The 22583-nt window shown below is 38.9% G+C and overlaps 1 long non-coding RNA gene across 2 annotated transcripts; it reads right to left on the bottom strand.

The window, feature by feature from the left end:
* Positions 1 to 1118: 1118 nt before the first annotated feature.
* On the bottom strand, positions 1119 to 14485 carry LOC104006479 (uncharacterized). Of its 2 annotated transcripts, XR_680226.5 has the most exons (4): positions 14253 to 14485; positions 7398 to 8057; positions 5535 to 5737; positions 1119 to 2721 (listed from the first exon to the last, which is right to left on the bottom strand). It is a non-coding gene; the product is annotated as an uncharacterized LOC104006479 (long non-coding RNA). The 2 variants fall into 2 exon arrangements; XR_010157266.1 differs by having other exon boundaries at positions 1119 to 5737.
* Positions 14486 to 22583: the final 8098 nt, after the last annotated feature.

Consider the following 22583-nt stretch of genomic DNA (forward strand, 5'->3'; position numbering starts at 1 on the left):
GGATCTAACATTTTGGGGTCTGGAGGATGATGGTCCTCTTCTCAAGACTTCAGACAGTGTCCCAGTAAAGATTCTGCATGGGGGTTCCCACTCCACATTTTGCTTTCACACTGCTGTAGCAGAGGTTCTCCATAAGGGCTCACTTCCTGCAGCACAACCTCTGCCTGGACATCCAGACATTCCCATTCATCCTCTGAAATCTAGGCAGAGGTTCTCAAACCTCAATTCTTGGCTTCTGTGCACCCACAGGCTCAACACCATGTGTAAACCACCAAGGCATGGGGCTTGCACCCTTTGAAGCCACAGCCCTGAGCTTTCATTGGTACCTTTTATCCATGGCTGGGATGCAGAGCACCAAGTCCCAAAACTACAAAGGGCAGCAAGGCCTTAGGCCTGACCCATGAAACCATTTTTTCCTCCTAAACTTCCTGGCTTGTGATAATAGGGGCTGCCATTAAGACCTCTGGCATGCCCTGGAGACATTTTCCCAGTTGTCCTGGTGATTAACATTTGGCTCCTTGTTCCTTATGCAAATTTCTGTAGCCAGCTTAAATTGCTCCTCAGAAAATGGGTTTTTCTTTTCTATTACAAATTTTCCAAACTTTTATGCTCTGCTTTACTTTTAAGCATAAGTCCCAATTCCAAAACATATCTTTATGAATGAGTAAAACGGAATGCTTTTAAGAGCACACAAGTCATCTCTTGAGTGCTTTGCTGCTTAGAAATTCCTTCTGCCAGATACCCTAAATCATCTATATCAAGTTTAAAATTCCAAAGATCTCTAGGGCAGGGGCAAAATGCCTGCAGTCTCTTTTCTAAAGCATAGCGAGAATACCTTTGCTCCAGGTCCCATAAGTTCCTCATCTCTATCTGAGGCCACCTCAGCCTGCACTTTTTGATAAAAAATTTTCAACAAGTCTCTAGGAAGCTCCAGACTTTCCCACATATTCCTGTCTTCTTCTGAGTCCTCCAAATTGTTTCAACCTCTGACTGTTATCCAGTTCCAAAGTTGCTTCTACATTTTTGTGTCTCTTAATTGCAGTGCCCCACTCCCAGTACCAACTTACAGTATTAGTCCATTTACATACTGCTATGAAGAAATACCTGAGACTGGGTAATTTATAAGGAGAAAGAGGTTTAATGAATTCACAGTTCCACATGGCTAAGGAGGCTTCACAATCATGGCAGAAGGCAAAAGTCTAGCAAAGGCACATCTTACATGGCAGCAGGCAAGAGAGCATGTGCAGGGGAACTGATCTTTGTAAAACCATCAGATCATGTGAGACTTATTGACTGTCAGGGGAACAGCATGGGAAAAGCCCACTCCCATGATTTAATTCCCTCCAATCGGGTCTCTTCTATGACACATGGGGATTATGGGAGCTACAATTAAATATGAGATTTGGGTGGGAACACAGCCAAACCATATCACATGCAACAGTGTGGTAAATCAGTCTACTGCAAATGGCATGATAAGAGTAAGCTACTCAAAGACCTACCATGTCATGGACAAAATGAGACTAAAGTTTTTTTCACTGTCATACAGTTGTCAGACTAAACTTTCACTTAATGAATACATGTGCCAAACTGGAAAAGACATCTTACAGGTAGAAAATAATACTGGCTGGTGATGGTGGCTCATGCCTATAATCCTAGCACTTTGGGAGGCCAAGGTGGGTGGATCATTTGAGGTCAGGAGTTCGAGACCAGCCTGGTGAACATGATAAAACCCCATCTTTACTAAAAAAAAAAATAGCTGGGCAGTAGTGGCACATGCCTGTAGTCTTAGCTACTCGGGAGGCTAAGGCAGGAGAATCGCTTGAGCCTGGGAGGTGGAGGCTGTGGTGAGCAGAGATTGCACCACTGCCCTTCAGTCTGGGTGACAGAGTGACACCCTGTCTCACAAAAGAACAGAAAAGAGAAAGAGAAGAGAAGAGAGGAGAGGAGAGAAGAGAAGAGGAAAAGTAAGAAAAGAAAAGAGAATAGAGAAAAGAAAAAAGAAAAGAAAAGAGAAAAGAAAAAAGAAAAGAAAAGACAGGAAGGGAAGGGAGGGGAGGAGGGGAGAGAAAGGAAGGGAAGGGAAGGGAAGGGAAGGGAAGGGAAAAGGCTACTTCTCAGTCTCCAGACATTTAGAGGGCAGAAGTAAAAACAGAAAACAAACAAACAAACAAACAAAAAAGCCCACAATGTGAGAAAGCTGACATAGGAGGCAAGGTGAAGATAGGTGACTAGTCAGGATTTTTGGAATACTTCCCTTTGTCAAATTAGGAAGAGTAGAAAATATCACTGAGGAATGCATGCAGGGAAGTAATAATCAAGAGTGCCTTGAGAGGTGATCACTGTGTTATAGTGGTGAAGAACACCACGGGAGGCACAAAGCCTCCAGAAAGTGAATCAAGAGTGATCCAACTACATAATTTGCATTTTAGCCATCCTTTCTCCCTTTCTTGTCATCCAAGTAGAACCTTGCATAAGTTTCCTAAGAAAATAAAATTTAAGGAAATGATATGAGTATCACATAATTATCAAACCCAGAGGACAATAGATACATCTTAAATAGGAACAATCAATTAAATATTTTATGCCATGTCAGGTTTTTTTAAATTTTCATTTCCTTTTTTCTCTTCCTTCTTCTTGCTTATTCTGCACATATCATATTTTTTTTAAATATACCTTTATTCTGTATATCTTCTCTCTGAAATCCAGAGGGGCATCACTTTTCTACAAGACAAAGGGACAAGATCATCATTGCTTGATACCCTTAAATAAATGCATTAGTCAAAATGACAATTTCATTGGCAATCAATAAAGACATAGAAAAAATTGGCTAAAGCAAGTGGTAAGTTCAGAAAAGCAGTCTAGTTAAACAATTGCCCACCTAACTGAACAATATTAATAGTGATTGATTCCAAGTACACCTCACAGAACATATTTGTCTAACCATTCATGCATTTCTAACTCCTTTCCACCTTTCCCCCTTTTTCTGTGTCAATTTTACCAATGACCTACAGATTTACTTAGAGAGCTAATTACAGTCTCATTTTGTCTATATGAACTGAGTTCTAAATATATTAATTTCACTGATTTATCTGTATTGATGAGTTTTTTACTTTACAAGAAAAATAATATGTAGTGCTTGCTTGTGTTGGAAATATTATAATTCTATAAATTCTCCATGTGTACCTAATTGAAATTTCTAGATGAAAACAAGCAAGGTCCTTTCTCACCATCTCTCCATACCCCAATCCAACTTACTCATATGCACGCCTAAAAAGCCAACTTTTCTAATAATATTTTTCTGATCTTTACCATCTTGTCCTTTTCATTTTTTATTTCATTTTACTTTCATTTATTTCTTATGTTTTTGTTGTAGTTTTTATTTATGTAATTTTTAATGTATTGAACATGTGCCAGATATTAAACATTGCAAAATACCTAGGTATTGCCTCAAGTCTGGGAATGAAAAGACAATGATTTTGTGGCTTCTGTCCTAAGAGATTTAAAATCTGATGAAAAATCTCAAAAACTGTGATGATTGTTAAAATAATACAGTACTATGTGATTTATAGAAATAAATAAAGTAAGCATTATGGAGGGACAAAAAATGGCCCAAACTAATGAGAGAGTAAGAGTTTTATTTTGGAAGTTTAGGGCTAGTGACTTTTAAATTTATTGAGTAAGCCTACTTAACCCACTCAATAATGAAAGAGATTGTCCAGGGCAGAGAAAATTACACAGAAGGTAAATCACAGAATTCAAGAAGAAAGAAACACATTGAAAATGGTCAGAGAGTTAGGTATAGGCTAAAACACAAAACGACAAAGTTTGCATTTGATAATAAAAGTTGTTGTGTCCCATTACAAATTTTTTACAAACATCTGCTATGGTACTTAATAAGAGAAACCAGTCGTTGTTCACAAAAGAAGGAAGATAAATATGTGTGCATGGGTATGTGTACTTGTATTTATGGCCTCATGAGGAGTTTCCTATGATCAGTTGAAAGAGGAAGAGAAGACTTGGTCCTATTATACAGATGGTTTTAAATGATGTACAGATACACCTGAAAGTGAATAGCCGCAGCATTACAGCCCTTTTCTGGGACATTACTGAAAGACAATGGTGAAATAGAATTTTCCCAGTGGGCAGAACTTTGAAGATTTTCCCCTGATACTAATTTTGCTTGGAAGGAGAAATAACCAGAAGTGCAATTTTACATCAATTCATGAGGTTTAGCCAATGTTTGGTTGTATGGTCAGGAAGTTGAAAGGAGCATGATTCAAAAATTAGTGATAGGGGGCCGGACGCGGTGGCTCATGCTTGTAATCCCAGCACTTTGGGAGGCCGAGGGGGGCGAATCATGAGGAAAGGAGATCGAGACCATCCTGGCTAACACGGTGAACCCCCGTCTCGACTGAAAAATACAAAAAAAATTAGCCGGGCATGGTGGCTGGTGCCTGTAGTCCCAGCTACTCGGGAGGCTGAGGCAGGAGCATGTTGTGAACCTGGGAGGCAGAGCTTGCCCTGAGCCGAGATCGCGCCACTGCCCTCCAGCCTGGGCGACAGAGCGAGACTCTGTCTTTAAAAAAAAAAAAAAAATTAGTGATAGGGAAGTCTGGAGAAGAAGTATGTCCTCTTTGAATGGCAAAAAATGTTAAGAAAATTTTTGTCTTATGTGAATATTGACCAAAGGGTCACCTTAGCAGAGGAAAATTTTGATAGTCAAGTAGATAGGATAACCCGTTCTGTGGATATCAGCCAGTCTCTTTCCTTAACCACCTCTGTCATTGCCCTATGGACTCACGAACAAAGTGGCCATGATGGCAGGGATTCAGGTTATGCATGGCCTTAGCAACACGAACTTCTACTTACTGAGACTGACCTGGTTACAACACCTGTTAAGACTCCAATTTGCCTATAGCAGAGACCAATAATGAGACCCCAGTTTGGCAACATTCCCTGGGTATGATGCCAGTTATCAGCCAGCGATCTTGTGTCAAACAAGATCTTGTGTCCTGAAAACAACCAAAAATACACTAACTTTTTCCCAGAAGAGGATGCAAAGTCCTTGGGTGGTGTTTACTTTTCTCTTTGGTATCTCATTATTCAGTACTACGATGTAAAGTAAACAAAACATGAACATTATGATATAAAGTCAATACATCCTATATTACATGTCAAAGGAATAAGAGAAGGAAGGAAACATATTTTTATACACATAAATATATATTTATAACAAAATAAGGAAGAAATAATTATGACAATTACAATCCTAATTTCAATAACTGGTCACGTGGTCATAGCTGGTATTTATAACTACTTTCTTCCACTACTCATTAGGTATTCCCTTAGCCTTCAGCAAGTACCTCAACTGGTGATGATTCTTTACTCGTTAGGTAATTAAAGCCAGAAGGGTGGACCATTAGAAGTTCTGCCTGATTTGGGCTGTAGTTCTCCAATGGCTTTAATTGCAGGGCATGGTAACACTAAGAGATACCATAAGGCATCTCCTGTATGCTACAAATACTCTTCCTTACCTCCATTGTGGAGTATCCATCCATGTTCTTCTTGGTAGTCAAGATCAATTACCCCAGCCAAAACAGTAACTCTCTTCTTTTCCTTGCATGCTGACTCAGAGACATGAGGAGAACAAAGTGGCAGAGCAGCAGTTTTAACATGAGTTATATGGAATCATTGTTGTGTCCCCTAGTGAAAGCATTCCTTCCTTTGGAACTAAGACCTGTAGGACAGTGGATAATAAGGTGTTGGAAACAGAAAGCAAAAATTTTGATAGTGGGTCAGTAGGGAAAATAGTGAATGATACCACTCTGATTTCTACTCCTTTATTCCTAGACCCATGAATCCTGGCTATGGAAGAAAAAGAACCATATATTGGAAGCTGACTCAGAGCATATAAAGCCTCCTGGTGGACATTGCTCCAGTCGTTACATTTATTGTTACTTAATTGGTGTGGTAACTGAATCTTCAAAAGGCTGTTCTGTCATTTTATTAAGCCAGCTGCTTCTGAATGGTGTGATAAGGCCAGTGAATTCCATGAATATGGCTTTGCCATACTTCATTTACTTTGACATAAGTTTCTTGATCAGAAGTAATGCTGTGTGGATACCATGACAGTGTATAAGGAATTTAATAAATCCATTGATGGTAGTTTTGACAGAAGCATTGCATGCAGGCAAGGCAATTCTAATAGAGAGAGTCTATTCCAGTAAGCAGTTACAAATGCCGGCTATGACCATGTGACCAGTTACAGAAACTAGAATTGTAATTGCCATGAGCATTTCTTCCTTATTTTGTTATAAATATATATTTGTGTTTACAACAAATATATTTTCTTTCTTCTTTTATTCCTTCATCATGTAATATAGGATGTATTGACTTTATAGCATAATGTTCATGTATTGTTAACTTTACATCATAGTATTGAATAATGAGATACCAAAGAGAAACGTAAACACCAACCAAGGACTTTGCATCCTCTTCTGGGGAAAAGTTAGTGTATTTTTGGTTGTTTTCAGGATAGTAGGATAGTTGTATTATGGTAGGTGGAATTATGATCTTATTTATTTAAATATTAAGTATGTTTTAACTGGATATATGTAAAGATGATATAGGTAGGTAGATAGATAGATGAATACCAAGTTGACAAGGAGTGGATTTGTGACAGTTAATTTTGTGTGTCAGCTTGGCTAGGCAATGGTACCCAGATATTTGGTCAAACATTTTCTATATGTTCCTGAGAAGGCGTTTTTGGATGAAATTAACATTTAAACCAATAGATCTTGAATAAAGCAGATTACTTTCCAGAATGTGGATGGGCCTCAACTAATTAATTGAAAGCCTTAATAGAAAAGTACTGACCTCTCTGGAAGAAGAAGAAATTCTGTCAGAAGATATTTTTTGAATTTAAATTGCAACTCTTCCCTGATTCCTCACTCTGCCCATCTACTCTTTAGATTTTTGTCTTGCCAGCATCCACAATTGTGTAAGCCTGTTTCTTAAGATAAATTTCTCTCAGATGGATAAATACACAGATTGATAGACATATCTATCTATCTGTCTGTTTCTCTGGAAGCACATCAGCTAACAAAGTAAGACATAGGCTCTGAGTTACTAAGTTCGAGGGAGGAAATATTTTAAACATCGCAAGTGCTTCAAAGGCTCTGTAGCCAAATGTTTCACTAGTCAGTGTAGACAAGGTTATGCTGCAGTAATAAACAACCATGATATCTCTGTTACTTTAAACAACATAGGCACAGTTCTTACCCTTATAAAGCATACTTCCCAGATAGCCAGGAGCTCTGCTAGGTTCTGTTATTATCTTCCTTATTCTAGGTGTTTGGTAGACAAAGCAACAATGCAAGCATTTTGTGGGACTTTACCTATGACAGTGTGTCTGGAGTTTGTTCCTTCCAGTGGGTTTGCGGTCTCACTGACTTCAAGAATGCACCGTGGACCTTCGCGGTGAGTGTTACAGCTCTTAAAGATGGCACAGACCCAAAGAGAGAGCAGCAGCAAGATTTATTGTGAAGAGCAAAAGAACAAAGCTTCCACAGCGTGGAAGGGGACCCGAGTGGCTTACCACTGCTGGCTGGGGTGGCCAGCTTGTATTCCCTCATTTGTCCCTGCCCACATCCTGCTGATTGGTCCATTTTACAGAGTGCTGATTGGTCTATTTTACAAACCTCTAGCTAGCCACAGAGCGCTGATTGGTGTGTTTTACAACCCTCTTGTATGACAGAAAAGTTCTCCAAGACCCCACTCAACCCAGGAAGTCCAGCTGGCTTCACCGCTCAATCCCCCCTCTAAACAGGACACCCTAACTGCTGTTGGGAATTGGGTGATGACCACTCTAGCTACTTCCTGTTGGATAGAGGCAAAGAAGGGGCCCTGCAGTGGCAGTGGTAGTGTCCTACAGAGCAGATCTCTCTAGGCCAGCCAAAGGGTCAGTGGGTCAGTCCAGTGGTCCACGGTAGAAGTTGTTAGTAGAGCTCATTTGGTGTTCCATTTGTAAGACCATCTGTAGCTTGATGGCATCAATCCTGGAAGAAACAAATTTGACAAGGAGTCTAAAAACACAGGGCCTGAAGATGAGTAATAGCAAGATGGCTGTCACAGGACCTAGAAAGGGGGGAAGCCATGTCGCCTGACTCCAGTAGTTGGTATAAGAGTTTGAAAGGCGTTGCCTGATTTCAGAAGCCTTTTCCTGTAAACACCAGGCGGCATATCTTACTATCCCTGACTGGTTAGTGTAAAAGCAACACTCTTCCCCTAAGAAGGTGCAAAATCCTCCTTTCTCAGCAGTAAGGAGTTCTAGGTCTCAGTGGTTTTGGAGAGTCACTGCTGCCAAAGAATCTATTTGGGATTGTAGAGTAAGGATAGATTTTGTTATTTCTTGTAAACTGTCTGAGAAATCCTTTAAGAGTGTGTGGTAATAGGATAATGAAGTAGATAAACCTGTTACTCCCATTCCTGTAGCAGTGGCCATTCCTAACCCTATGAATAGGGGTATTAGTTGTATGGCCATATGCTGTTGGACTTCAGCTTTGAGGGGCACTGATAGGGTCTGATTTCCACAAGATTAGAAGTTAGGATAATACATGTTACACTGTTAACTTTCAGCAAACTTTACTTTTGTTGAAAACTTTGCAAGTTTGAGATTTCAATGATTCTTTGCTATTAATAAGAACTTGTTCAGTTCATATTAACTCAGAATTGGTATAGATGGCTCCTTCCTAATTCTGTAAGTAATTTAAGGTTTAGCTGAGTGCAAACAGCTGGCACATTTGAGCAGACCAATTATTAGGCAATCTTCCTAACTGCTTCTGCAAGTGTTCCCTTATCACTTACTGAATACCCATTGTGTCTTTTTCCCTTAATGGCCTGGGAGGAACCATCCATCCTTCTGTCCTGAAGGGAGTTTCTCCTAGGTCTGGTCGGACCTTTGTATGGTGATTAGTTAAGATTTAGATCCCCTGTTAGGAAACCTGCAGGGTTAAGGATTTTTGATAGGAAGGCTATGGGTTGTCAGTGGCCTCAGTGCTTTTGGGCTATGCTCTTGTTTACACTGACAACAAGGTGGTATTTTAATGTTATAGGGTTATGGAGAAGACCTTCAATTATAAAATTATACGTTTTAAATTTACCCTGGCTTTTAAAGGAATAGGGTACACTGTTTTTTCTTTACTATTTCCACCTCTCTTTCTCACTTTCTTTCTCTTTGACTTTCTATCTCTTTCTCTCTGACTCCTTCTTTGTCTCTGTCTCTTCCTCTCTCTCTTTCTTTGACTTTCTGTCTCTTTCTTTCTCTCTTTTCTTTCTCTCTGACTCCCTCTGTCTCTTTCTCTGTCTCTCTTTGACTCCTTTTCTTTGACTTTCTGTCTTTCCCCTACCTCTCCTCTCTGCTAGTCTTTCACTGCCTCTGCTAGCCACTTATGCTGCTGTTCTCCTCTCTCCTTCCCTATAGCTTCAGCAGTGTAAAACTTCCACCTACTTGAGTTTTTGCACTGCATGCAATAACTCCATGATTTCCTTGTGGTATTTAATGGGGGTTCCCCCAGAGGTTAGGAACTCCCTTTCTTTCCATACTGCAGCATGGGCATGTAGGATTAGATAAGCATACTTCATATCTGTATACACATTTATTATTTTTCCCTTTCCTAGTTCTAAGGCTTGGGTAAGTGCCAGTAGTTCTGCTAACTGGGCTCTGGTCCATGGGGGAAGAGGCTTACTTTCAAGTACTGTTACCTCACTAACTATGGCATAATGTGCCTTTCGTATCCCGTTCTCCACAAGTGAACTTCCATCGGCATATAGGTTAAGGTCAGGATTAGCTAAGGGGACTTCTAAGAGATCCTCTCAGGCAGCATAACTCTGGACTCTAATTTGTTGACAGTCATGCTTGATTGGTTCTCCATCTTCTGGGAGAACAGTGGCAGGGTTGAGGGCCACACACACACATGCATATTTAAAGCACTGGTCTCTCAAGCAGTAGTGCCTGGTATCTGAGCAGGTGGTTGTCTGATAGCCATAAACTTCCTTTGGCACCTAATATGCCATTTACCTCATGAGTAGTCCAGATAGTGAGATCCTTTCCTTGTATTATTTTGATAGCCTTTGACAGTAAGACTGCCACAGCCGCAACTACCCATAAACACTGAGGCCAGCCTTTTGCTACTATATCAATTTCCTTACTTAGGTATGCCACTGGCTGTGGGGTTGTCCAAAAGTCTGAGTAAGGACTCCAGGAGCTATTCCTGCTCTCTCTGTGACATATAAAGAGAAGTTTTGTCCTGCGGGAAGGCTTAAAGCTGGAGCTTGTACTAGTGTCTCCTTTAAGGTTTTGAAGGCTGTTTCTGCCTCTGGTTCCCATTATACTAGATAAGTATTTGCCCTCTGGGTCTCCTTGATTATAGTATAGAGGGGGCCTGGCTATCTCACTTTATCCAGGGATCCATAGTCAGCAAAAGCCAGTGATTCCAAGGAACCCCCACAATTGTTTTAACGTCTTAGGGTGATGATAAGCCAGCATAGGCTTTATTCATTCCTTGCTGAGGGCCCTGGTTCTTCTATCTAAGATTAGGCCTAGATATATGACTTGTTGTAGGCAGAGCTGGACTTTCAATTTAGATGCCATACACCCTTGATTAGCTAGAAAGTTCAAGAGATCTCAAGTAGCCTGCTGGCATGAGGCTTCCAAACTGGTAGCCAAAAGTAAATCATCCACATACTGAAGGACTAGAATGCCTGGACTTCAGAAGTGGCGTAGATCTTGGGCTAGTGCCTGACCAAATAGATGAGGGCTATCCCTAAAGCCATGGGGCAAGACTGTCCACGTAAGTTGGGATGTGTGATCTGTTGGATCCTCAAAGGCAAAGAGAAACTGGGAGTCAGAGTGCAGGGGAATACAGAAGAAGGCATCCTTGAGGCCCAGAACAGCGAACCATTCTGCTTCCTCTGGTATTTGAGAGAGCAGCGTATAAGGGTTGGGTACAATTGTGTATAGAGGAATTACTGCCTCATTGGTGAGTCTAAGATCTTGCACTAGTCTCCACTGACCATTCGGTTTTTGTACTCCTAGAATTGGGATGTTGCTGGGACTGCTGCATTTTCTTACTAAGACTTGAGCTTTTAAATGTCTAACAATATCCTGTAATCCTTTATAAGCTTCAGGCCTTAAGGGATATTGCCTTTGATAAGGAAAAGTGGTGTGGTCTTTTAGCCTGATTTGGACTGGGCAGGCATTTTTTGGCCTTCCAAATGGTCTTTCCAATGCCCAGACTTCAGGGTTGAGTCCCTCCTCAAGCAGGGGACAACAAATGGGCAACTCGTTCCCCATATTCATGTAGATAATAGCTCCAGCTTTCGCTAATATGTCCCTCCCTAATAAGGGTATGGGACTTTCAGGCATAACAACAAAATCATGTGAAAAGAGCAAAGTCTCCCAATTACAACTGAGGAGGTGGGAGAAATACCAGGTTACAGGCTGTCTCAGGATTCCTTGGATGGTAACGGACCTTGAGGACAGCTGTCTGGGACAAGAGATTAACACTGAGGAAGCCACACCAGTGTCCAGGAGAAGTCAGTTTCCTGGCCCTCAATGGTTAAACGTACCTGGGGTTCAGTGAGGGTGATGACATGAGCTGGCGCTTGCCCCGGGCACCCTCAGTCATGTTGTTGGATCATCTGGTTGTGGGCTTCTGGCCCAGAGAAATTTTGTCCTCTGGGGCAGTGCACCTTCCAATGATTGCCTTGGCATAGTGGACATGGGTGAGGGGGCAGCTTGTTTCTCATTGGACAATCTTTTTTAAAATGTCCTTGCAAACCACACTGATAACAAGTGTGATTGGCCTGCTCCATTTTCTGTCCTCTCTGAACCACCAAGGTTTGTTTGTCTGAGGGCCATGACTAAGGCTGCAGCCTTTCTCTGATCTCACTTTTCCTTTTTGGCCTGTTCCTCTTGGTCCTTATTATAAAACACCAAGGTTGCCAGGTTTAATAATGCCTCCAGATTTTATTCAGGGCCCAGGGCTCACTTTTGGAGCTTTCTCCTGATATCTGTGGCTGATTGGGTAATAAACTTATCTTTTAGGATCAGTTGACCCTTTGAGAGAGTTGGGTGACAAGGAAGTATATTTTCTTAAGGTCTCCTGTAGCTGCTCGAGGAAGGCAGAAGGATTTTCTTTCTTTCCCTGAGTTATGGTGGACATCATTGAATAATTCATGGACTTTTTCCTAATTCTTCTTACTCCTTCTATAACAGAGGTCAGCAGATGTTTGTGACTCCAGTCCCCATGATTTGAGTCGAGGTCCCAGTGGGGATCCATACTGGGGATGGCTTGCTGACTGGTAGGGAATTTATCCCTTTCTTTGGCTGTCATTCTATCGTTTACTTGACTAAGATACCAAGTATCTCCAAACTCTCGGGCTGCATCTAAAACCACATTCTTTTCATTAAAGGTGAGGGTTTGATCTAACAATAGCATGACACATCTCCAAGTGAGGTCAAAGGTTTGCCCTAGACCCTGTAGGACATCTGAAAACTTCCCCAGGTCTACCTTGATCTGCTTTAAATCAGAAAGGGAGAAGGGGACATGTACCCAGGTAGTGCCAAATTTCCTTCTCCCTACAACTTGAAGAGGACATAACTGATAGCCTGGGGGTTTTTGTGGTCCTCTGGAGATTTCTTTGCTTGTTTCTTTCTGGGCAGGGGAGATTAGAGGAGGCTTATCATTAATAGGAAGGGGAGCTATAGGAAAGCTAGGATATGGAGGTATGCTGAGATGTCCTCCTGTGGAATGTAAATTGCAAGCTTTGCATAGTTGTGGATTATCCTTCAATGAAAAGAAAGCTTGGACATAGGGAATTTCACTCCATTTGCCTTCCATCTTACAGAAAAGATCAAGCTGCAGGATAGTATTAATATTTATACTTCCCTGAGGTGGCCATTTTTCCCTATCAGAGAGAGAATATTGGGGCCAGGTCATAGGGCAGAAAAAAATCAGCTGCCTCTTTGTCAGGGTCCACAGGTCCAATTGGTCCCAGTGGCTTAGGATACATTTCAAGGTTGAGCCTGTTGAGGCCTGAGTGCTTCCCATGTGAAAGAAAAAAACGTCTGCAGTTTTGGTTTGTTTCCCACCCCCTGCCCAAGAACCCTCAACAGTCCCTGGACCCTGCTGATCAGAATAGTTGTGCTCACCGATGCAGCAGCAGAAACAATAGTTTTCCTCCTAGTCCAGAAGGAGGACCAAGGAAGGTCGGATTTAGTGGCTCTTACTGACACATTCTCAAAAACCTGCACCCTTGCCTTTCCTTTTAGACCACAAAGAAGTCCGAGAAAAATCAGATTTAGTGGCCCTTACTGATGCATTCTCATAAGCCTGTTAGAGTTCTAAGCACTTTCTGCTTAAAACTTACCCTTGTCCTATAAAAATGTTATGTCTCAAATTTGGAGGGCCATACCCTGAGGGAGGGAAGGGATCTCCAGGGTTGGAAGAGTGACACCTTTTTTCCTCATTTCTCATCATATGGATAGGAAGGATATGATTTCTGAGGCTCCCCATATCCTAGCTTCAGGGATATAATTTGTTAGGCCTGCAAGTCTGAAGAGGGATCCTAAAATTCCAGATAGTAAACCCCCCACCAGCTGCCCTGATGGGGCTTTGGGCAAAAATTACGTCTTTCTGATTGGTGAGCCTGGGTGCCTAAGGAAGAGAACAGAGTCCTGACATTTATATTAGAAATCATTCTTATAAGAGAAACTAGAAAAGCACCAGAGAAGGGAGTGGTTTTTAGAAGCAGGACTAGCCTCAGAAAAGACACAGAAGGAAGTTTGTCTGACAGGCATTAGGACCCAGGAGGCAAGGATGAGGATAGATAGGATACATGGTCAAGTCTCACTTGGGCGACGTGACTTTGAGAGTTCCCCTCATGGCTACAGGGTCAACCAACTTTTTGTTGGGACTCCAGAGCTGAATGGCTTTTCTTTCTGTCAACCCTCGGCTCAGCCCAGAAGTACAAGAAAAGCAGAAACTGGTTCCAGGCAAACCAACGCTCCCAACTCCAAAGAGTTGGGGGTTGTTAGAGAGCCCTTTCCCAGAAAGCCTGACACCCATGTCTTTAGTCCAGCGGCCATGCTAGTTGCTTTTAACTGGCTGACAGGTGCTCGGTGTTTAGCCCCCAAATTCTAAGGAATAATAGGACAGAATAGCAAGTGAAAGGGGTCCAATGGTACTCACCACTTGGCGATAGTCCCTTTGTAGTCGCCAAGATGTGTCCGGAGTTTGTTCCTTCTGGTGGGTTCGTGGTCTCACTGATTTCCAGAATGGAGCTGCAGACCTTCGCGGTGAGTGTTATAGCTCTTAAAGATGACACAGACCCAAAGAGTGAGCAGCAGCAAGATTTATTGTGAAGAGCGAAAGAACAAAGTTTCCACAGTGTGAAAGGGGGTCCAAGCAGGTTGCTGCTGCTCACTGGGGTGGCCAGCTTTTATTGCCTTATTTGTCTCTGCCCACATCCTACTGATTGGTCCATTTTACAGAGTGCTGATTGGTCCATTTTACAGAGTGCTGATCGGTCCAATTTTACAAAGCTCTAGCTAGCCACAGAGTGCTGATTGAGGCATTTTGCAATCCTAGCTACAGACTGCTGATTCATGCATTTTACAATCCTCTTGTAAGACAGAAAAGTCCTCCAAGTCCCCACTTGACCCAGGATGTCCAGCTGGCTTCACCCCTCAACAGTAGCAGAGGTAAGAGAGACTGTAGTAAATATGTTTTGTCTCTCAAACAATCCTCCCTGCCAGATTTCTTTACAAACCTCATTCATTAAAGCAAATCATACAATCAAGTTGGAATTTACAGAGCTGGGAAACTATAATTTTTCTTCAGGAAGAGAAAATATCGTGAAACAGCCATTCCATCTATACCAAAATATATGTTTTAATGCATTCATATTATGGAAATGTTATTCCTATAGCAGGGAGAATATAATTATATAAAGCCAGTCAGAACTAGTGAGAGGGCACTGGTTTAGAAAGCTACTGCAGTAATTCAGACAAGAGATGTTTACTGATAAATTAAGTAATGGTAGTAAAAGTAGAAAAAAATGAGAAAATAAGGGAAAAGAGTAAACAAACCTTTTTAACAAAGCCTTTTGACCAATTGGTTATGGGTTATATATGAGAGGAAGTGTTTAATGATAACACCCAGGTCTTTAGTTTGGGTAACTGAACAGAATTACCTAAACTGAATAATGTTTGAAGGTTTTTGTTGTTGTTGTTTTGTTTTTGCATAGCATAATCTAGTGAAAGTTGACTGATATGAATGTGACTGGCCCCATTCACTCAGATAAATCACATAGGAAAGGGAAAATATTTTGATTGACATATATTAAGTTAAATCACTGCCATTTTAAGTTTGAGAAATTATAAAGTGCCCAAGAATTATTATGCAGCCAAATTTTCATGGAGCTATAGTTTTAGGAATATCAACAGATCCTTGATAGTTTTGTTTGTGAAAATTGTCCTGAGAAGGAAGAGAAGGGAAAAGAAAGATACTGATACTTAAAGTTCCTTAATCAGAAGAGAAGCAGATGGGGGAAAAGCAAAACAGAAAAACAAGACAACAACAAAATGAGAATTGTTAGAAAAGAGTTAGAAAGAAAACCAAGATACAATGAATTGAACATTAAGCCAAGGAAAGAGAAAATGTGTTTCAAGAAATGAGAGAGGAAAGCTGTAGTTATTAAGGAGAAAAAGAACTGAAAAGTTAGTTTTAATTACAAATTACTGTCTTGGCATAATTCTTCCTCTATAACAACAGCATAGCCCTGGCTTTGACCAGGGTTTCATAGCAAGCTGGAGTGTTGTTGAGTTGTATCTACTGCTTGGCTATAGACCAGATTCTTGAAGTGGAAACTTCACTGCTATTATAAAAATATCGTGTGTCTTTGACATATATGACTAGACCCTCTGGGTATATGTTGACATATCATAAAGAAGAAACTGTCTGCCCTTGAGAAAGACAAGAGTGACAAATTGATGAATATATATATATTTTTTTCTATAGATATATTTTGCAGCACTCACAGAGGAAAACTTTACAGAGTTATGTATCTAGTTGGATGAATACAGCAAGAAGGTACTTTTTGACGTGTTCTGGGTCAAAACCATGTGAGAAGGGGTAAAAATGTCTGTGTATGGCATTCTCTGGAGATGGAAAGACGTTATCAGCTTCTATTTAAAAGCTATAGTTTCATCCTCATTTATGAAGTGAGCTCATATTCAACAGAACAAACTGGTTCCCATGGAACCCATAAATATAACGTTATGTAAAACTGTCATTTACTTCAAGTTAAAATGGTTTCACGGGTGTGTACTTATATCCAAATTCATTGAGTTGTGTACATTAAAAGGAGATAAAGATGTTTGGGATGATAAAGAGGGACATGGGAATTCTCTGTATTTAGCTCATTTTTCCTATTAACTCTAAAACTATTCAAAAATAAAGTCTATTAATTAATTGAAATAAAATGAAGACACACACACACACACACACACACCACACACACACACACACCAATTACAGGTTCCATAAAAAGTTAAGTGCTATCTGAGTATTATATGCACCACATATGCCACTTTATATCCTTATTTTTGTTACATTTTATCTAACTTATAAATCTCAGAATACTTACCATTTATACATACGCTGTAGTACTTTTGTGTAATATAACATCAATATTATTTTTGATAGTTTACTGGCTTCTCTGTAATTTATATATTGCAACACGATTTTCTATAAGTGGAGGACAAATAGGATTTAGTTCAGAGAGGGGTTCCATTTACATATGTTCACTTTCCAACACACTAACGTAGAAAACTCCCTGTATTCTAGTTGGTATCTGCTGTCTTAGTGACATAAGGGAACAAACAAATTTCTGCAATTACAAGGAAAAAATAAATAAAGAATAAAATATATTCACATGGAAAAAAAGTAAAACAAAACAAAAACTGAAATTTGCTTTCCCTGATTTTGCATCAGTACCAAATTGCAAGAGCGAACTTGCTGCATATGTGGAGAATATTTATCTTTCAATGCTTCTTGCTGTATTAGATAAAATGTAAGAGAAGAAATCAGAATAAGGGAAACTACATAATAATGCTAATGGCTTCTTCTGTGACCTTGGGCACGTCACTTAACCTCCTGGTGACTCAGCTTTTCCACCTGTAAAACTGAATTGTAATTACCTCATTTACTCTGCACTCAATATGTTCTCATTTGTATAAGCCTTGTTCAGCATCAAGGACATTTCTTCAAGGCTTCCTTCTTTTCATAACTTGATGTCTATTTTTCACATTTAAATAATGATTAATGTGATTAACAAAATGAGAAAGAAAAAGCATAAGTTATCTACTTCCGCTGTACTACAGGTGATAGTTAAGCCATAGTAATATATACCTTATATATTTCATATTTTCCTTTGTATAAAAGATAATAAATGAAAGGCAAGAGCCTAAAAACAAGAACAAACTACATTTATTCAGATGTCACCTATTATTTACATTCTTCGTGTTTTATTTGAACTCAGCTCCTAAAATATTTACACTCTCTGAAATCAGAATCAAAGTCATCAATGAAGATGACACCATCTGTTGTGCATACCTATTTTTACTGAATCTTTTTTCAATGTTGATTCATGAGGTCAACTACTTACCTCACTCATATCCTTTGTAAAAATGCAAACAGATGTTCCACTTCTCTCTCGCCTATCATCAGATCTAACTAATGACGGTAACGTTCAAGTTGGTGAAACTTCCCTCGCCTGCATTATATCTTCCAAATAACTTTGAGTCTCGCTAGCTCCTTGACACCACTTTTATCATTCAGTAAACACATTGATTACTTGACAAAGAAGATTTCAGCTAAATTGAACATTTTTAAGATCGATTTAGGCACCGTCTCACTTTTGGAAGAGCTAATACAATTTTAAGCACATTTATTTTTCTCACATCCAGGATACTGACCTACAAATATACTTCAAAGCCAGTGCATAAAAATCTTCAATGATTCTTACAACCCTGAATCTACCATTATATTACAATTAATATTCATATTTGCTAACTCTAGAAATGTGTAAAAGCAGGAGAGAAATGTATTGTTTAGATTTAATGCACAATTATAATCTTTGATAATTGTGGTTACTGATGTGAATATCTAAGTGATATAATGAAGTATTTTCATTAGAATATAATTTAAAAGGAGAAATTGAATATTAATACGAAGAATGGGAATATTTCAAGTCACATGGAGATTAGCATTGCCGAAATCCATAAGAAGTCAAGAAACTTTCTTGTTGGATTAATGAAATACCATCATGATACACATTCCCATTGTTTTTAAATTCACATGTGTGTATGTATTTTTTATTATTAAATGCTTATCATAAAATCCCACAAATAGAATAATACTATTGCTTTAGTGTGTCTTGTATTGTGTCAAAACACGAGCTGTTCAAAGCCTTCTAACTCAAGCTTGAGTATATTGCTACAGTTTTCTACATTTCCACAGGTGACAGTGTTGACAAACCTTTGGTCATGGAACAAAAGTCTCCTCTTTTCCAGGCCCTCATAATATTTTCTTTATTATCCTTAAAGCCCTTATCAAGTATTCTTGAGGTTTTATTAGCTTTTACTGTCAGTCTCCTGAAGGCCCATGCAGCTTCTGCTGTCTGCTTCATTCCCCAATCTATGTCATATGTTCAGGGTGTTACAGAAGAACCTCATTTCAAATACTGGATTCTATTCTGGTTCTCTATTTCTACACAGCAAACTACATAACCTGGCTTTAAATGACAACTTTTAAAATTATTTCTTATTATTTTATAAGGCAGCTATTTGGGAAGATCTTGGCTAGTTAATTCTGTACCATGTGACATCACACGAGAAAACTCTGTAGTCTCCATCTAGCTGATGGGCTCAGTGGCAAGATACATGATTCCTTCACTAACATGTCTAGTGGCTTGGAGAGGTTGGATGGAAGACTGGACTCATCTGTCATTGTCAGAGGCACCTCCATGAGGACAGCATGCACTGAGTGGTTGGATTTCTTTTGTGGGAGCTCAGGAATCCAGGAAAAGGTTATAAACGGTCTGTGGCTATTCCCTGTGACTATAGTCACAGATGTAGTCAGTTCTGTAATGGTAAACAGGTATTTAGCTAGCCCATGGGGAAACGAGACAATCAAATTGAGTTATTTGGAACTAGAGTCAGTTGTAAAGAGAAAAGTAAGAGAAAAATAAATAAATAAATGAATCTCTGTCACACTGGAAGCAGAGGTAGAATGATTCCAAAGAGATGAGTGTTACTCTAAGGACAGCAATAATTATCAACAAATAGTTTCTCATATCAAATATTGTGGTACCATACCATAGACGTACCTTTTAAAAGCAGTTAGTTCTACCTTAATGTCTGGAGAAGCTAACTTTCGTTAATAGCTTATTGTTCAAACTTCCACTGGGGGCAGTGGGAGTGACACAGTTTCATTAGGACAATTCAAAGAGGGTTTAATAAGAGGATTATTTACAAACAGGTGTTTGAGGTACCTGGAAATCAGAAGGGGTAATAAAGTAATCTAGGAATAATTAGTGAAGCTGCGACTTCTTTTAGTATCAGAAGTTACAAGGAGAGAGTGGCTTCAAGAACCTGAGAGCTGTAGAGACACTTTCAGCAGTTTTGTGCCCTGTATTTGGGGCATACGGCCAGCTCAAATTCCTTACATACAGAGAATCATGGAAAAATAAAACTTAATTCCCATTTGATTCCCTGCTAGGATCCTCTATTGGCCAAATCAACTGGCAGCCAGAAAATAAAGATGTAACCCATTTGGTCTAATCATGAGAAAAACTTCAGACAAATCCCAATTAAAGGACATTCTATGAAACAACTTACCACTACTCTTCAAAACCATTAAGGCTGTCAAAACCAAGGAAAGTGGGAAACTTAACAGCCAAGAAGAGTCTAAGGAAACACCATGACTAAATATAATGTGATATTCTGGATTCAATCTCAGAATAGAAAAAGGATATGAGGTAAAAACTGAGGAAATGTGTTTAAAGTTTGGGTATTAGTTAATTACAATATATCAATGTAATTTTGCTGATTATAAAATATGTACCATAGTAATGAAAGATGTTACTAAGAGGGAAAACTATGTGGCTACGTAGGAACTTCAAGTATTATCTTTGCCATTTTCTATAAATCTAAAATTGTTCTAAAAGTTTTTTAAAAACATTATTAAAAGTTTTGATTTTAGTGTTTTTGATGGTAACATGACCCAGCTTTGAATGAAATGCACCTCTCATTCCATTTGTAAGTGCCAAAACACTTTGAAGGATAAACGTACCTTAAAATTTAAATGACTCTCTGGAAAATCAGATGATTGAGGTAGTTTTTGTTCTGTTCCCAACACCTAACATAGTGCCTGGCACATTGTTGGAAATCAAATAAAAAAAATCCTTTAAGTATGGAAATATCAAGAATAAATTTGTAGTTTGAAATAAGTCATTTTGAAAAGAGATATAACTTCCTTGATATTCAAGAATAAAGTTTCTAACATATGACAATTTGCCTAGTAATTCAATAGCAATTATAAAAAATATTTATGGCCAGGTGCGGTGGCTTGCACCTATAATCCCAGCACTTTGGGAGGTTGAGGCAGGTGGATCACCTGAGGTCAGGAGTTTGAGGCCAGCCTGGCCAACATGGTGAAACCCTGGCTCTAGTAAAAAAAATTAGCTCAGTATGGTGGCAGGTGCCTGTAATCCCAGCTACTCTGGAGGCTGAGGCATGAGAATCTCATGAAGCTGGGAGGCGGAGGTTGCAATGAGCTGAGATCGTGTGCTTGCACTCCAGCCTGGGCAACAGAGCAAGACTCCATCTAAAAAAAAAATTATCTACAGAAATGACTTTACCTAAAAACTAAAAAAGAAAAACATAAAATATAAATAAAAGCAACAAAGGAATCAGTTTTATCAGTATATGCAAATTTTAATAAGTGAGATGCAATATAGAAAACTCTTGATATTAATTCACATTGGCAACATGTATCATTGTGTGTTTACAGCTTTGATAATGTAACAACTAACTGTACTTTGCTGATTAGTCCTTCCGAAAGTTGATAGACATTGGATAAATTCAACTATACTAAAAAGCTTTAATAAATAAACACTTTACTGCATTAAAAATATCATGACTGTAATGATTATTCCAATAATACTATGTAACAGCAATTGTCATCTCTCTGAATCTTTAACCATGAGAGCTATGGAAATAATCATTTCAAAAATTGTATAAAGAAAGACAATGCATTTTAAGACATTACATCTCAAAACAATCTGTTACCTCTGCATTTTATTGTGACATTCATTGTTTGGGTTCTCTTGCTTGTATTGCAACATTACAATTGTTTAACAAGTATCTTGGGAATTAGAGGGTATTCCTCAGTAGTCACACAGTCTTCTCTGCTGCATACATAGTAGTGTTTCTACATCTCCCAGACTGACCTAGCATTAACTAAATTGGATATCAAGTATGTCAATGTGCTCTAACTGCCAGTGACATTGTCACTTGGGCTCCTGAGATGAAAGACAAAACACCCTAAAAAGAACAGAATACAGTATTTTAAGAAGCAGGTGAAATGCAAATGATTTGTCTTTTATTTCTGGATTTAATATATTCTGATACTTCGGTGCTTTAGCGTATTGAAACAACTGCCATAAGCTTTCTATCAAACATGTAATTAGAGGCAATCATTTATTCATATATTAACACAAGTCCAAAGACCAGTACAATTAAAACTGTTGGCTGGAAACTTGTGGTCCTCAGTTCCTTTTAGACCCTGTTTCATAATGGGTACCTGCCCCTTGCTAGCAACAAACTAAATTTTGGGTATCATCATAGAAATTATTTTATTTTATTTGCAATTTCCTTAATAGTGGTAAAACTTATAAAAAATGGTAACAGGTAAACTATTATCTATTTATTTTTTAGTTAAAACACATATTCAATTTTGCTCATGGAGTGAAATTTAGTGTAGCCCTGTTATAACCATAAAATAAATAAAAGGATTTTTTTTAAGTTTAATTATTTCCATAGTATGAATACTATTTCCTCATAAACTGGCTAATGGTCTCATTTAGATTAGACTTCACTTTCTTGTTCCTGAACTATCATTTAATAATGCTGAATGAAGAAATTCATTGGCCTTAATCCATTCTTCAAGACTCGGCTGAATATATATCCAGTTCAGTAAGCTTGTCTGGATTTCTTCAGTTTGCAATAGCATTGCACTTATAAATTTATTAATCGTTTCTGGATGACATCATAAAATTAGCATTGCTCATTTAATTTTTCCATTAAATTGTGTGCTCTTCTGAAGGCAAAAAATATATATAATACAGTGAAATAAATTAATGGATAAATGTGGCAATCGTTGTTGGTGAATTTTCAATATCTATTGTCTACTTTCCTTAGTCATAGAAGTCTAAACTTTTAACCTAGCACACTCTTA

Source organism: Pan troglodytes, chromosome 4 (genome assembly GCF_028858775.2).
Source record: "Pan troglodytes isolate AG18354 chromosome 4, NHGRI_mPanTro3-v2.0_pri, whole genome shotgun sequence".
NCBI lineage: Eukaryota > Metazoa > Chordata > Mammalia > Primates > Hominidae > Pan > Pan troglodytes.